Genomic DNA, 17747 nt, shown 5'->3' with positions numbered 1-17747 from the left:
CTCATGTGGTGCATCTGATTACTGCAATCTACATCACATAAGAAACGCTAACCATAAGGGGTGTGGGAAATGTAGCAGTTAGCCTTGCAAACTCTGAATTATGGTAAAGCACACACGAATGGGGGTAGATTGTGTCCAAAGGGGGTCAACCCATAAAGGTACATTTAAGAAGCTTGTCCTGCATGCTGAGCTGCCTTCAAAATTAGGAAATTGCGACTGACAATTATTATTTCTTGGAGCAGGGAGAAAGCTTGCTTCCACCTCAATGTCTTTGTTCCCCCTAATTATTGTCACAGAGTAATGATAGCTAACCCTTGGGAGTTAGCTAATCACCACCAATAGGCCAAGTAGCAAATTGTTCAAATCTGTGTCTAGGATGATTCTATCATGTGCACCTGAGGGGTTTGTGAAGCCCACTGATATTCATTGATGATTTACTTTGTGCCAGGCGTGATGTGAGGTGACTTTCTGGTGGATTCTCACAGCGACTCAATGTTTTGAATATTACCACCTAGAAAACTGGAAACAGAGACTCAGGAGTTAAGCCAGTTTTTTGTTTGGTTTTTGTATCATACTGGCAGTTGTGGGATTTGAACTTTCCTCTGACTCCTAAGCCCATTCTCTTTCCACACTACTGTGATGTCTCTTGAAAAGCAAAGAGCAAGTCTTCCTTTTCAACCAAAGTCCAGTTGAGCTGCTTACTCCACAGGGCTGGTGAAACAAAGGGTCCTGGTTTTATATTTCCCCAGAAAATGCTTCTGTTGTGTGTGGTCTCATTGCCATGGAGCAGATCCTGGGCAGCAGTCCACCCCATGTACCACTGGACACAATGAGAAGCAGTCCAGATAGGTTTGGGAGGCTGGACACAGCTCCAACAGCATCCCCATGAAAACAGCTTGGCGGTCAAGGCATGCTGAATGCAGGGCAGAAGGAGTGCTTGTGTGTCTTAAAAGCAGCGCACAGTCATTCGAGTGTTCCATGGAGAAGATGAGCTTAAAGCCAACACGTGCAGCTGTAACATCTTAGGCAACTCCATCACGCCAAAGGACAGAAGGTCAAAACCCCTGGTGGCAAATTAGAAGGCAATATGAACCTTGTTAATTATTTACCTGAACATATGGAAAGAATTTTCCCATCTCTGTTTAACCTGGTCTGAGAATTGCAATTATGGGTGGGAAACCAACATTTACTTCATACACACTGGGCACTGCGCACTGAGCGAAGCAACTCTACAAATGAATTCTCTCAGTCACACGGGGAGTTGGGCACTGCTATCCAACATAAATGAGTAAGGAAACCGGGATTTAGGGAAATTTAGTAAATCACCCAACGTCCCCACACTGAGGAATACCAGGCTGAAATTCTAACCCAATCTGTCTGTCCTGGAGCCCACGCTTTGTCTAATATACTATTTAGGCAGAAAAGCAAGACAGGGTGAGTATTGCTGAGCTAGTTTCATCATCCGTGGACCTAGTACTTCCTCGGAACTCCTTTGCTGAAATGCATTTCCTCGTCTATCTTAGGAATCCAAGGTGGTTTTGCAGCATCCCTCTGGAAGGGATGTGTTCACAGATGGTGAATAGATTCCTCAGCCAAGAGCTCTTAAATATTACGTGAATATATTCTCCTGAGGAATTCACGGAGCACACTGGGTCTTCATGCCTTAGACGACACGACACCTGCACACACAAAACTCACACTCTGCCCTCCACCTTCTCACACACAGATGCACATTTTCTTCCATTCTCTCGCACGCGCTCACTCTCTCACAACACACCTGTTACTGCCTCTCAACAAAGGCAGTTTTGTCCTGTGAAAGCACCAATTCAGAAGGAAAACATAAACCATATGGAGGGAATGGCAGAAGGGAAGTTCTTAAGCAAATAAATAACATAACTTGTCTCATGAATTTTCCCATTTTCCCTTGGGGTGAAGATGAAGTAAAGGGAAGTGGTGCCCACCTGCCCCAGTGTTCTTGCCAACTGCAGTTTGTTTCCAATTTTAATGGAGAAAAATAGTCTTTCCTAGGACTGTCCACTCAGTGACAGAGGGAGGCAGAGCCTGAAATGGCAGTTGCTAGAGGAACTGAATATGATGCAACAGATTCCAGAATATTGAGGGAGATTAGGGTGTTCCTTTGCTGAGATTAACTTTAAGTCCCAGATAACCAAGAGAAGATGTAAATTTAGTACCCATGCATGTAATTTTCCAATTGTAATCCTAGCTAAACTATATGTATCTCTAAATGTACAAGTTGGCAGATCAATAAAATATTTTGTAAAACTATCGCACTGAGTAGAAAACACCATGATGAACCCTGCAGGAAGCTTCCTAGTTGTTCTTCATAAAAATGTCCTGAAAAATCCAAGTGCTTGAGTTGAGCTTCAGTTCAAAACTGAACAGTTACAGAATTTTACTTCCATCTTCTTTTGTCTATCCTTCTCATAGAGAAGAGAGAAAACCTTAGCAAAACAAATAAACGCAGATAAGGGGTCTGTGAAGAAGTGAGAACCATGGAGTTGCTGGAAATGAGTTTTTAGTGATTATTTTCCCAGTTCCCTCATTCTACAAATAAAGATGCAAGAGGCCCAGAAAAGGTGCCCAAGATGGCTCTCTGGGATCAACAGCTGGCAAGGGAGGAGCAGAGCTGGGTTAAGACTCCACATCCAGTATATGTTCCACTACCTCACCCTTCCCAGAGGGAGAATGTTAAAGAGGGTAAAAGAGAAGCTTGGAACTTTCCTCACGGGAGTAATCTATCCATAAGACAACAGTAAAAACAATCATGAAGTTGTCACCATCTTCCAAATGAGCCCTGTTTCCTGAGATTCAAGTAATTGTGACCACTTTGGAGTAAATTTGGAGAAACATTAATTCACTCCCTCCAAGGCACCGAAATAGATCGGAGGGTGCAGTACTTGGCATTGCATGGCTTCTAAGACAATTCCAGGGTGTGTCTTGGGCACTGGGGGGGCTGGAAGCCAACATTTAATATTTCTGTCTCAAATTACACTTGCAGGGGCCATGAACATCTCGCTTTCTAATTCCATTTCTCACAAAACAAGCCAACATCTGCCTTTTGTTATTTCTAACCCTCATTGTTTTTGAAGCACTCGTAGTACATTTGAGTAAAACTGCCTTGACAGAAACTGCCTGCCAGGGCCCAGGCACAGTCATCCCGTTGGCAGAAGGCTCACACTCTGCCTCTCCCTTCGTCCCCAACACAACCAGGGGTTTGTAAGCACTCAAGGGGCAGGATGCCACCTGAGGCTACTTGTGGGGTTTGCCCAAAAGGGAGGACTTCAAGCTCTCTGGGAATGGTGAAAAAGAAAGAGTGAACTGGGCAGGTTGTGGTGAGGGGCTCTTGTGGGATTGGGTGGGGACAAAGGCGAGAACCTCTTCCCCTTTCCTTTCACACATGACCAATTTTGTTATCTCTCTCTTCCTTCCGTTTTACATAAAGGAACTGTAAGAAGAGACAAAAAGACTCTTAAGGTATGTTTGGGGCTAGGGCAGAAATGGAAAAGTCCTTCAAAGATGATCTGGAATGAGTTCTCTCACATCCCACTGCTCCAAGGAGGACAGAAGGGAATGCTTAAAAGAAGGAGGGAAGGGCGGACTTGTTCTGCTTTGGTCACATGGAGATGGAAGAGGGTGGGGCCAGCCCCGTGGCTGAGTGGTTGAGTTCATGCACTCCACTGCAGCAGCCTAGGGTTTAGCTGGTTTGGATCCTGGGTGCCGACATGGCACTGCTCATCAGGCCACGCTGAGGCGGTGTCCCACATAGCACAACCAGAAGGACCTACAACTAGAATATACAACTATGTACTGGGGGGCTTTGGGGAGAAGAATAAAAAAGAAGGTTGGCAACAGATATCAGCTCAGGTGCCAATCTTTAAAAAAAGAAAAAATGAAAGAGGGATTTAGGAGATGGGAGGAGGGCCTTCAGGGAGCAGGGCTTCAAATCATGACTCCTCACCAAGAGTTTGGTGAATCTTTCTAAGATATAACACAGCGGCCCCTTTATGAAGGAGATCATTTAGGTCACATTTTAAATCTATCTTTTATTCACTCACATCAATCCACGTTCCTTTGAAACAAGTGAGTCATAGTTGCTGGCTGGAGTCACAGGGAAACTGAGGCTTTGGGGTACCACTGACATAAATAAGCATACACCCCTCCCCCCCAGACGCACAAGGAGTTGTAGAAAGTTCCTTCTTGAAATTCTTATGTCAACTTCACAAATCCAATCTCATTCAGGACACATGGGGACAAAGGGTAATGCAGATAATAGCAAATAAGAAATCAAAGTTGGAATATTAGAATTAAAATTGTGTGTCTGTTGATTTCTCACTCCATGACCTTCGTTGAGTGGCCTGAGCTCTCCAAGGCTCAGTTTCCTCACCCATACATTAGAGAATTTGTGGAATTTAGTTGGGAATCAAATAACCTTAGATGAAAGCACTGTGAGGATGCTTAATAACTAGAAAAGACGATTCAAACAAGAGGGTCGTCGTCACTGCCCCGCCAGTTGCTGACCACTCCTCAGGGGTCAGTTCTCTCCCAGGAAAGAACAGGGAGTCCTTGCACTGATTTTTTAAATTCTATGAAACATGACCTCATTGTGAAATCTTGAACAAACAGAAGCTTTTCCACTCTTTTAATTGAAAACATTGCGAAAATGTTCACTTGGCCCGTTTTCTTGCCTTATTAAGTAGCATACAAAGGACAGAACAGAGTCTTGATTTCAGCACTTTCAGAACCCCCAACATCACTGCCTGGCACCAGAGATGTGAATGTGGAAGAGGATATTTCACTGGGAAAGAAGCAGAGAACATCCTGGTGCCCAGGGAGGCCAGGGTACATCCTCCAGTTCATCAGTCTGTCTGGAATGGAGGCTGTACCAGCTAAGACTGTGCCGAGAGCTTTTTACCATCCAGACCTGCTCCTCTGGCAGTCCGCTCACACTCAGTTGATGGCAACGCATTCTTCTGTTTGCTCAGGTCTGAGCCTCTGGGGTCCTCTTTGATTTCTCTCTCACGCATTCACTCCACCAGCAAATCCCACAGGCTTTGCCATCACCTTATCCAAGAATCCCGCTTCTCTCCCCCACTTCACTGCCGCCACTCTGCTCTAAGCTGCCCTCATTTCTCCACAGATTATTTCAGAAGCCTCCTTGCTTCTGCCCCCATCTCAGCATGGCAGCCAGAGAGAGCCTGTTGAAGCATAAGTCAGATCCTGTCACTCCTCTGTTCAAACTCCAGTGGCTCACCACTTTACCCAGAATAGAAGCCAAAGTCCTTACGAGGATCTACAAGATCCTACACATTGTGGCTCCTCATTTTTTCTCTGTCTCATCTCAATACTCTTACTCTTTCCCAAACTCTTCATTGTTCCTTAAACAAACCAAGTACTCTCCTGTCTCAGGGTCTTTGTACTTGCTGCTCCTTTTCTTGGAATGCTCTTCTCCTGGACACCTGCAAGCTTGGCTCCCTCATCTCCTTTTGGTCTGTATTCAAATGTCATTTTCTCAATGAAACCTTTCCTGGCTACCCTGTCTAAAACAGTAACTTCTTCTCCACTCCAATCCTTCCTGCCACAAACTTCCTATAACTCTTTTTTTGCTTTATTTTTCTATTAGCATTTATGATTATCTAATATATTATACACTTGGCTCATTGTTTTGACTTTCTCCCCTACTAGAACATAAGCTCCACAAGGGTAGGGAGATTACATTTTGTCTGGAGTAGTGCCTAGCAGAAAGTAAGTACTCCATAAATAATTTTTGAATGGATGAATGAAGTGACCTCAAAAAACCCCTGACCACAGTGTTTGAACAGAGAGTTGATTAGAAGTTCTGATCAGGCAGGCTAGAGTTCTATAACAGAGCCATCAGGGACCTAGTTTCATTCCATGTTTCCATTTCACCATCCTTAACCCATAGCTCTTCATCTACAACCTTTTTGCCTCACGGTTGCAAAATGGCTGCTGCGCCACCAGACAACACTGGTGGTGTTCTGCTTTTATCTTTCCAAATCAGAAAGGAAATGGCGTAGAAATAGGAAATGGCAGGGTTAGGAAAGCAAAAACATTCCCAGAAACCCTAAGTTATATATCATTAACCAGAACTTTGTTTCATGGCCATCCCTAGCTGCAACACCAAATGAACACTGGGGTTTTCAGCGAGGAAGAAAGAGGAATGGACGCAGGGCAGGCAGCTTGGAGCATCAGCCGTAGAGCTTAAGACTCTGTCATGCTTCAATATCAGCTCATGCTTCTTTGCTCAGACAGGATGGGAAGGGGCTTATGGGAAGGGCTCAAGGCAAGCTGAAGCATGTGGAGGAGGCCTTAGATCAGACTGTTGCTAGAAATTCAGTCCTAATCTGGGAGAGGACCTATGGAGTGGAACATTAAAACACTCCAGCAGCATGTTCCCACCTTGGGGATGAAGCTGACCAGAGAGGATAATGGAAATGTACAGAAAGAAAAAGATGCATGCAGTCGAGGAGAAAGTCCCAGAAGTTTTCAAGTCTTTGCTTCCAGGTGTTATGGGGGTCTCGCTACAAGGTTTTCTAGCCATGGTGATGGTGATACTTTTATTGCATGCCTTGACATAAATAAGAGACCTGTGAGTCCACTCTTGGCTCACTGTCCCATCTAAACCAGAGGTTCTCAATGAGGTAGAGTCAGCAGGGGAGGTTTGGCAACTTAATGCTGTGTGCTTCTTCAAACGCCTCCACCACAATTGCACAGAGAGGGCCCATGGAACCTCCGGCGCAAACCCTCTCCCTTTTCCCTCAAGCCCTGAATATTTTTAAACATCTCAGCAGGTGATTCTGTTACCCAACCCCCTTGCGTCCCTCTGTTCTAAACCCAAAGGCAAAAGATTTGGTGCAGAGGGGAAAGGCCATCCGCGTGAATAACAAAATGGGATCACTGCACCCGGAGTGATGCAGAGTCCCTGTGTGAGGAGCTATGTAGAAAACAGATGCTGCTGTGTCTGAGCATCCTCATATTCTCGCATTCAAATACCCCCAACACCGTGCGGTCGTCAGAGGGGTGAGGAAGGTGAGAAGGGAGAGATCTGTCCTGCTCCTTTTTCTCAGAAAGCCAGCCTCAGGAACCTGGGGTGTGGCTGCCTTACAGTGTGACTGTTCACGCCCAGCTAGCCACCAACCGTCCTCCTGCCCCAGCTCCCAGGCAAAGCCCTTGTCCTGCAGCTGTGCGCTGCTTGCCAGCCGGAGGGTCCGCCAGGGAATGGGCTGTGCGCAGACGCAGAGCATTGCTATCAGAGGGCCTGAACACTAACGCGAGCTGCAGACCTTGGGGTACCAAAGCAGTCTTTGGACTTATTTATTCAGCTCCTTTTTCTTTTCTGGACGGACTGCGAAACAGGATCTGATCCCTTCAGCACTCTGGTACGAAAGGTCCACAGCTCTTCTGGAGAGAAAGAGAGATCTATGCTGTTCCTCTGCTATAATTATGACATCATGAAGCCCGGAGAACCTCAGGCTCCTTTCCCCAAGTGTCCTGGAAATGCTGAGAATGGAGATGGAACCCCAATTTCTCCGCCAACTCAGAGGCCATTGCTTAGGCTGCCCTGGGAGACTTGCTTGTCTTTGAAACCATGAGCCTCTTATGGACAAGAGAAGCCCTGTGTTTGTGTTGGTTTGGTGGGAGGGGAAGATGGTGGGAACCCACACATGTGGCTGAAAAGTGCTGTGACATCTGAAAACCTTGAGAAAGCTCTCAAAATCTGTTACAAAAGGGGTGGTGGAAAGTTCTGGACATTTGACTTAAGAGAAAAGATCTGGGGCATCTGATAGGGTATTTCAAATATTTGAGGGATAAATTAGGCATGTTCTTCAAAGTATCGGCAGGAAGAGCAAGGGAGAAGTTGTAAAAAGTTACATAATTTTTTCCTGTTTTTCTTTTAATCAGCACGAGCTTTAACACAATGGAACCAGCTTATTCTTGAGGTAGTGAGTTTCCTGTCTCTGGATGTATTTAAGCAAAGACTGAACAGTCACCTAGCAGGCATGTTGTTGACTGGACTTTTCATGGGGTGGAGGCATAGACTCGATGGCCTCTTCCAACTTTGAGAGTCCTTAAACCTCTGATATCCCCTTTGCTTGTATGAGTCAGTGCCTAAATGTCCACCACTGCAGAAGGCAAATCTCTCTCTTTCTCAAATTACTCTTGAGGGAGCAAATGCTAACAATTCTCACTGGAGTGTTAATGCCTCAAAAGGTTTTCTCTTCTGAAAGTGGTCATGATTAGGGGAGCTTGGCTGGGCTTCAGCTCACTCCTAGCTCAGTCAACTCTTCCAAATTAGCTAACCGTCTCAGTGAAGCCAGTGTGGTTACTCTGCAGGCCAGCTTTAAGACAAATTCTCTAGTTCTGAAAAACAGATTCCCAAGGCCTCTGATGCAATACTGATTCAATAGGTCTGAGGTAGGATTATAAAAATGTTTCCAGGTGATTCTGAGGGTCAGCCTGATTTGGGAACACTTTGCTAAGCTTTGCCTCAACCCAATGCCCAAGGAGCAAGTGGGAGGATTATTCTGACCTCAGTCTGTCAAGCTTGTAGATTTCCATGGGATGCTCTTGTTCTGATCCAGGTATTTGCCCATCCCTGGAGAGCTGCCTCTGTCTTCTGCTCCAATGAGTCCCAGACCCACTGGCCACTGGCATCTTACCTTTCTCATGGTGTTTGATGGCCAGCACTCTTCCATCCTGACTACATTCCTCCTCCACCTTCCTCACCCAGGCTGTACCTTTTTGGACTCCTCATTTCAATAGGTGCTATAACCCCCATGAGGAGGGCTAAACTTTTTCAACTATTTATGCATAATTTTCACCTGGGATTTGAACCCAATGTTCGTGTTTCACTATATGGTCCTGGTTTGTTTGTGTATCCTCCCACCAGACCCTACCGTCCTTTATTTCCTCAGGGGCCGGAACTGTACCTTTCTTCTTAGGATTTTCCACGTCTAGCACAAAACTAGGTACAAACCATGTACCTAGGAAAGAAGGAAGGAGGGAGGGTGGATATGCTTGTTCCAAGGATTATATCTAGTTTCAACAAAGATTGCTTGAGTATTGTGCAGAAATGCAAGTGACAGACACAGTTGGGAGTGGGGCTGGACATGTGTGTGAAATGTGTAGGGAGTAGGGACTCTGAGCGTTACTAATTTTTTCTGTCTTATCAGGGTTAAGGCACCATTGTGCTGAGAGCACAACTCACCACTGTCGCCTGCCCTCAGCCTCTCCCAACGTAAGTTTTCAAGTTTTTCTACTGCTCCTCATAAAGATAGCCAGCTATCCTGCCTGCACAGTTTTCTAAAGTCAGTCACTGACACTTTTTTTTTTAGCAAAAACCACGAGTACCTCGAGACAAATACATTATGGAGACAACTGTCATCACAACCACATGTGGTATTATTTACTCAAGTCAGTTTGAATGATTAATGTGGAAAAGTGGCCGGGCAGCTAATGAGATTGAGGGCCGTGTAGAACAATTTCTATGTGATTTTAAACAATGCCCACTCTGTCCGTGGAGAGTCACAGAAACATGAATAGCTGGCGCGGCTGCCTCCTCTCTCTGCTGACTCCCTGTCTCAGCTGGGTCCTCCCAGCACACTCCCTACTCCCAGAGACTCCAAATTTTCCATCTGCAGCCAAGGAAGAGAAAGCAAGGACCCTTTCTATTTCAGCAGCCTGGAGCTGTGGGCAGTGGCGGCCATCTGGCTGACGTCATTGGTGACTCCTCAGACAGCCAGAGGACAGATGAGACTTAGGGGGCCTTGCGAGAGAGTGAGGATTGTTGGCCGCTCTTTGCCTTCTTTAATGAGTGGCTGCGTAGACAAGGTTATAAACCAAATGATGCTTCATTCTTCAGAGAAACAGCATGGAAGTGGAAGAGTTTGAAAAAGAACAAGGTGCTACAAACAAGTCAGGAATTTGTTCTGCAGGCCTGTCAAGTCTATAAATATCTAGAATCCTGCTTACCAAGTATTGGTGTGAGGTATGTCTCCAGGTAATAAGAATTTTCTGTGTTCTTTTCTTTGTGGAAATCCTGAGAGACCACACAATAAAACAGTTTATCAGCATCCTTTGTTAGTACTCGTCCTATGATTATTACTGTTATCTCCATGTTACTGAGAGCGCGGCATTGAGAACTTGCTAGAGCCGTCCTAAATGTCTTGAATGTATTGTCTTGTTTAAATCTCAGGGTTGATGATGAAACCGATGCTCACAGAGTTGAAATAAGCTGCTGAAGGTCATGCAGTGGTAAGTGACCAGTTGGACTGGAATCCAGGGCTGTCTGACTCCAGAACCGGAGTTCGGCCATCACACATCCGCCTTGAGTATTACCTCCTTTCATTCCATTCTTTTGGTTTTGTGGTGTGCGTGGGAGGATGGGGCTTAGTGTTAGGAGAGGAAAGTAGAGGAAGGAGGAAGTGGCAGAGGCCAGCCTCCTTTAGACTGCCTACCACAGGGTGACGAGCAGGCCCAGGAGTGGGGCTGGTGGGGCTGGGGGTGGGGCAATGGGCAGGCTGGCCAGCAAACAGATGAGAAAATGAAAAGAAACTGTGGCTTTCTCCTTCTGGGTTATGAATCATGGCGCCAATCTCAGCAGCTTTGGTTGGGGAGTATTCTTTTCCATGACGTCACCTCAGCTTGGAGGCATGAGTTGTCTAGCATATAAGATACAAGGTAGATTCAGAAAAGCTGAGAACTCTGAATTTCTCCTGGAAATGTCACTACCCTGATCCCTGTTGAGACGTTCTCTAACACTTTAAAAGAGATCTCATGCAAACATGAGTCACATAATGTGCGCATTTGGCCATGGCTGGGATCCTACTGGGGTCCTCGTCCAGTCACAGTATTCAGATGGCTGTCAAGCTTCTCATCACACCTGCAGGATAATCCTTGTGAATAATGAGAGGCCGTCTGAGGAGTGCTGACACCACTGGTCCTTGTGTGTGTGGTTTGTGATACTAATGTCAGACAAGACCCGAAATCAGATTCAGTACCTTATTTGCCTGTTATACAAAAAAAGCTATGTTTTTCCTGCCAGGAGCCAGCAAGAAACAAACAGACTATCATTCTGTTTGAGACGTTCATAAAAATGTTCAAGCAGAAATGCAAATGAAAAGCAGAATGAAGCAGCAATGTTAAATCTAAACATGTAATCTCTTTATTACTTGAGACACTAATTCATACTATTAATTTCTTTTATTTTAGACTCTTTTTGTAAATTCCTGTTTCCTTCTTGTTTTGACTTCTTAGTCATGTTTGACCCAGAACACTCTCATACCACCGTTACATCAATATTTTGCTGTCTTTGTCCTGCTTTAGGAGATAGGTGTGGGAATAAATATACCTTATAAAAAGAGAAATTATTTTGCGATTATTCCTTTTCACTAAAATGTCTGGCTAGAGCTACCTGATTTAACTTCATTATTTTTTACATCACCTGACTTGAAGAGAGCCCTGGTGACAGGATCTAGATGGTAAGAAATGGAAGCATAAGTGTACACTGGAATCTCCAAAGTACCAGCCATAACATCAGTTGAGCCGGCTTCCCAGACTCTTTACTCTTGGTAAAGTTTTTAACAAAATTTTAATTAATAATGTGGCCACATCTATTAATGTCAATGATCCATTTCGATTGATAGTGAAGCTCCTTTCAGACTAACTCTACCACAATATCTTGTACCCATAACTTGGATACCGTGTTTCTCAAAAGATATTCTTGCAAGAGAATCGCCCAGAGTGCTGATCACAATGCACATGCCCGGTGCCCAGTCTAAAGCTGTTCAATAAGACTCTCTGGAGATGGGCCCAGGGATACACACTTTTAAAATAAACTCTGTAGGTGATTCTTGGGCATACTGAAATTGAAAACCACTGGTTTAGAGTTCAGGTAACTTGAGCAACACATTTGTAGTCTGCATAGTCAATGTTAGTGATTAGGAAAGGTTCAGAAGTCCTGAGAACTGGTGTTCGTCTGTTCACTGAGTCAGCGAGCCTTTATCGAATACATCTGCTAGTCAGTGTTGGCCTGGGAAGACCAGGGTGGGTTCTCTAAAGGCCTTATTTCCTTTTTCTTTGGAATGGGGACAGGCGTCTAGGGCAGTGGTCCTCAAACCAGCGTGCACATCAACATCATGCGGAGCTGGATAAGAATGGATAGTCTCTCCCTACACACACACACAAGCACACATATGCACACACATGCACACACATGCCTACACATAGAAACACATACGCACGTACCCATCTGGGATGAAGATCGGGCCCCTAAATCTTTGAAATAGTGATTCTGACACCCAGCCAGCATTGAAGAACCACTTTATTAGAGAAACTCTGTGAACCAAAACACCGAACGGGCAGATTTTTATGGGGAAAGACTTTTCAACAATTGTGGCAAAAACTTACTGCCATAGCTTCATTTTGAGCACGACCATTCATAGATCCTTTGAAGGTAGTATCGGTCTTAAACAAAACCAAGTAAGACTGGTGGGAGAGTCCTTTCAGGAGAGGTCACTATAAGCCACAGGCTATCGAAGCACTGATCAGGGCATGTTTGAAAGATAATTAGAGTATCTGTTCAGCTGGATGCAAGAGATAGAGATGGTCACATTTTGGTTGGCATAAAAATGCTACCATCGTAATGATTTAACTGAATATCCCTCATGCCCCTGGCACTACACTTGGAATTATCCACATTCACAAAATGGAAATAATTGCATCACATATAGTAGTAAATTTTAATCAAACTTCTTAATAGAATTATCGGTTCAGTGAAGTATAAAGTTTTCAAGCTTTTTTTGCCCCTGGAAACTTTGGAAAACATAGGGAAAAAAATCATAGAGTCTTACCATCCAGAAATGATCAAAATGAGTATCTTCAGAGATAACTATTTTTCTCTCATTAACGTTATGATCATTTTTCATTTTATTAAAAATTATGCCTGAAAATTACACTCAAATGGTTTATCAGGGAGTGAGGGAGAGAGAATGAGATAAAGCCTAGGTGAAGAGTATGCTGGCGTTCATGATACTGTTCTTTCAGCGTCTTGGTAGTTTGGAAATTTTCCAAAATAAAAAGTTAGGAGAAAATGCCACTTTAAGAAGTAAGAGGCTAAAGGGTGAATTATTCTAAACATCATGTAGTTAAGGTCTAAAACTGAAGATCATTGTTAAATACTTAGTTACCTACCAAATCAAAAGGTTCTAATCTATTAGGACTTAGTGGAAAAAATTAACTGTAGGAATTATGATTCTAAATTTTTATCAGTATAAGAGCTGTGGAGAGTCTTCTTATTTGTGTCTACCATCCACTGACATTTACAATGAATTAAAAGACAGCCATGCTTTCAAATGTATGTCACCAAATAATGGTGCCTAGCACTGGGATCAAAATAGGGCAGGCCAAAATGCTTTTAAATACAAGGCTCATCTGGGTGCACGCTTAATAAAGCCAGTGGGGCACATGCGTGAGCACGTGCACACACATGCACACACACTTTCGATAGAAATATGTTTTTTTCCCAATAGTTACACTTTAAATCCTTTCTGGAATTAGATAAAATGTACGTAGATAGCTCACATTTTAATTAATCATCCTACTATTGTTGTTCAAGTTGATGGGGTACGATTCTTGGTTTCATAAGGAATACCATGTTGATTTTTTTCTGATTTTGGCATTTCCTTAGCACACACATCTAGAAATGAATACTTCATGCAGTAACTTCTCTGAAAGTTGAGTCTGAAAGTATTGCTTTGCCCACTCTCAATGACAAAGACAAAGAGGGAGTCACTGGGGAAGCGTGTATGGGTCTTTAAGCAAGACTCTGACCCCAACCCATGGGATTGTTGGTCGGCATAGAGGTAAGCCGCTATGACAAAGGGACCCCGCAATACCGTGGTTTAAATCAGATGGAAATTTACTTCTCTCTCACTTTACCTCTCAGAAAGGAATGATTCAGAGTTGATGGGCAGGCTCTGACATTCTTAACACATGGCTTCCATTTCTGGGTTCAAGGTGACTACTCCATTCTCTTTGCTTTACAGACAATGGGAAGAAGGAAATAACCTGAGAGAGTGCACACCAATCATTTCAACGGCAAAATCCAAAAGTGGCACACATCGTTTCAGATCCCATCCCATTGGTTGGGACATAGTCACTGGTTTCACATAGCTGCAAGAAAGGATGGAAAATGAAGTCGTTACCTGGACAGCTGAGCTATGTGCTCAGCTAAAACTGAGAAAAGGGATTTGGGGGCACAATTAGCAATCTGCCACAGCCTCCAATGAAGGTCTTGGAATCCAGAAGGTTGGCAATCCAGAAGAGCATTGTACAGCTGCCCCTTCATTCTATAATTCCTGTCTCACTCAACTTTGAGCCTTTGAGATGTCAGCATTGGAAACGTTAGAGTCAGATAGTGAAAGCTTTGCTAATTTGACAAGGAATGAAGGTTCATTAAACTTCTAAATGTGGCATTTTTATAGGTTATGGCCAAACTGAAGTTGGCCAAGCGTGAATATCATTAGCTGCAGTTTTGTTTGTACTCCATAGTATGTTGTTCCTCTCTCTCTCTCTCTCCCTCCCTCTCCTTATCTACATTTTCTTTCTGTTTTTGGGACTCTCCTTTTTGCATCGATAGGTACTCAAGAAAAAAATTCAGGGTTTCAGTTGGAAAAAACAAGTTTTAAAGTAGAATTTTCAACAAGACGCCTAATGAACGGTGGTCTATTCGCACAGCTGAACACCCTACTCACAAATCTCTTTCTCTTATAGATTTGTGAGGAACAGGAGGTTATATTCTCTGCATGGGATTTTGCTTCTGGGCTAGGGTTGACTGCAAGTTTATTGGAATGAGCACTACGTTTTGTTTTGTTTTCACCATAAGGGACTTCTGCAAGGAGCCCCAGTGCTCATCACGTGCTGTGAGGAAAATGGAGAGAGTTTGCAGAACAGTTCTCTCCCTTCATTCAAAATTAGGTTCAAGCTGAGAACCGCTGGTGATTTTTCAAGTCCTGTTTTGGATGAAATAAGCAGACATGTTTGAATTAATTAATGTTGTAAGGCGACTCTTAGCACTGAGACTGAGCTAGTGCCTGATAGAAGGAGCGCTGAGCCAGGAATCACAAAACCCCTGTCCTAGCCTTGGCATCGCCACCAACTCCTTGTGGGACCATGAACAAATCGCCAACATTTCTGTGCCTTCGTTCCCCACTTACATAAATACAGAGATATTTGCACTTCTAGAAGAAGAATGGTTGTGTCGATACTCTGGTGTGACTTTGTTATGATAACACAGGAAGACTGAGGTGCAGTGGGCCCTTGCGAATCATCCTCCCCTCCATGAACCAGGTGGAATAGACCATTCCCTTCTCAGAGACCCCTGGACCCTACATCCTAGTACCCTATACTATAAGTCCTGCAATATTTGGTGGCTTATATTTTATTTATGGGTCTGCTTTCCCATGGGCTTCTTAAAGAGTGTGCATTTCTCATTTGATCGCTACAGTGCCTACTACTGTGGTTGGCACTTGATATTGGATAAATGAATGAAATAAAGCACACCCAAAGTTAGATGGCTGGTCAGGGGCTGGTTAGTGGCTGGTTAGGGCTGGGTCAAGTCTGGTTACTCCCAGACCAGTCTTTTGCATATTTGACCTCTCCCTACTCTCAAGAATAAGGGTGAAATAGGACATCAAACGTAAGAAGTGCTCACGCTCTGGAGATTCTGGTGCAGGAGAGGAGTGGTTTCCTCTGCTCAGGCTTGTTCTGCTATTTCAGCCTCTTGGTCCTTAATGACGGTTTATTCTCATAGCACACTTCTCTCTCTCTTTTACCTCAAGAATCTCTGCTTGGGATAGAGGTGGGCAGAGGTTGGGCAGAGGTGCCTCAAGCCAAACCAAGGAGGAAGATATTGCACTGGGGCTCAGAGTACTTCAGAGGAGCTTTTGATGTCGAAATCCAAAGCGCACGATATCTGCTCTCCAGGGTGAGGGCTAACATCATCTCTCCAAGATGAGGCTTGCAGCAGCTGCCCTAAGAAGGCAGAATGTCTCACACCCTCGGAATTAGACACTAGACACCAAGAGGCCTATGGCTGGGGCTGTCTCTCAGGTCTTCACCTGACACTGCTCTGTCTGCTTAAGAATGGGCTCCATGGGGGCCGGCCCATGGCTGAGTGGTTAAAGTTCCTCACACTCTGCTTCTGCAGCCCAGGTTCCCGGGTTCAGATCCCAGGTGCAGACCTACTCCACTCATCAGCCATGCTGTGGAAGCATCCCACATACAAAAAGTAGAGGAAGATTGGTGCAGATGTTATCTCAGGGCCAATCCTCCTCACCAACAAAACAAAAAGAAGAAGAAGAAGAAGAAGAAGAAGAAGAAAAAGAATGGGGTTCATGCTCTGGTAGTCAAAATAAGCACGCAAGACAGGGAAGGACAGAGGCCAGAGCCTCAAGAGGTCCTGAAAGGGGCTGCTTTTAGCACATGGAGGGGAATGAGAACCAAAGCCACAGCAACAGGCATAGGAGGAAGGAAGGCTGCTGTGGGGTCACTGGGAGAAAGGCTTCCTGCCATTGTCTGGCCACACGGGGTGGGTTGCAAATAAAAATAGGTGGAATTCGAAGACTGCTTGTGTGCATCTGGAGTCAGCTCCATGCAGAGAATCCATTTGTGCTGTGATTGGGGGCCGTGCAGAAATGACTCAGGGCATTTTAGCCCTGTGCATATGGGATTCGGAGATCGGCAGAGACCCAAGGAGAGAGATTGATAAACTCCAACCACACTCTGAGCCGTCGAAAGAAGAGTTGCTCAGCCTGTGAGTCCTAGCCAGCGATGTTTGATAGAACAGAGAACCACGCAATACAAAACACTAGAGTCTGACACAACACCGAGGGCCAGGCACGGAGGCCTCAATGTGCTGTTTCATCCAAGCTGCACAGGGGCAGAAAGCCAGGTTCTGAAGGATTCTTAGGTTCTCATTCTTCTTGCCTAAGATTTATTGATAGTTTAGAGATGGCTATTTGGGGATCTTGTATTCCCTGGCACCTTTTTTCTCTTTATTTAAAATTTTTTTTAATTTTCTATTATGGAAAATGTCAACTATGTATACAAAAATAAACATCATAATCTAATGGACCCCTATGTTCCCATCAACCACCTTCAACAATTATCAACCCATGGCCACACTTGTTTCATCGGTACCCTCATCTACTTTCTCCATATCACTTGGAAAAAAATTAAGACATCATATAATTTCATCTAAAATATTTCATGTTATATTTCTAAAACATAAGGACTCTTTATAAAAAAACATAGCTATTCCATTATGATGCCTAAAAAAAATTAGGATTCTGTAATGTCATCAAATATACAGTAAGTGTTCAAATTTCCAATTCCTTACGTCTAACCATGTCTTCCTCATAGTTCCCCTCAGACTCACTCCATCCCCCATCCAGAGAGAAAATCAAGGCAGACTTATCATGCAAAGAAAGAAGCTCTGATGCCCTGGCCCTTTTGTTTCCACCCTATAGTAATGGAACAAACACGTGGTGTGCCAGGAACAGAGAAGGCAACCCCCAAATTGGAAGCAAGCACATTGGCAACATAAAGAGAAAGTAACTGACAAATCCCTAATTCTGGAAGATACCCAGAGAGGCTGGGCCTGGAGCCAGGAGCTTAACAAGTTTCCATTGTTATTGGCAGCCGACAAA

At 44.3% G+C, this 17747-nt stretch overlaps 2 long non-coding RNA genes across 2 annotated transcripts; one reads left to right on the top strand and one right to left on the bottom strand.

Moving 5' to 3' along the window:
* Nucleotides 1-533: 533 nt before the first annotated feature.
* On the bottom strand, nucleotides 534-2078 carry LOC138918463 (uncharacterized). Its single transcript, XR_011427865.1, has 2 exons — nucleotides 1962-2078; nucleotides 534-1064 (listed from the first exon to the last, which is right to left on the bottom strand). It is a non-coding gene; the product is annotated as an uncharacterized lncRNA (long non-coding RNA).
* Nucleotides 2079-9606: 7528 nt separating this feature from the next.
* LOC111768580 (uncharacterized) lies at nucleotides 9607-16422 on the top strand. The gene is made up of 3 exons (XR_002801007.2): nucleotides 9607-10039; nucleotides 10235-10293; nucleotides 14085-16422. It is a non-coding gene; the product is annotated as an uncharacterized lncRNA (long non-coding RNA).
* Nucleotides 16423-17747: the final 1325 nt, after the last annotated feature.

This window comes from Equus caballus, chromosome 17 (assembly GCF_041296265.1).
Source record: "Equus caballus isolate H_3958 breed thoroughbred chromosome 17, TB-T2T, whole genome shotgun sequence".
NCBI classification, from domain to species: domain Eukaryota; kingdom Metazoa; phylum Chordata; class Mammalia; order Perissodactyla; family Equidae; genus Equus; species Equus caballus.
Note: the sequence above shows the minus strand (reverse complement) of the source record. Positions and strands in the feature narration are given on the sequence as shown.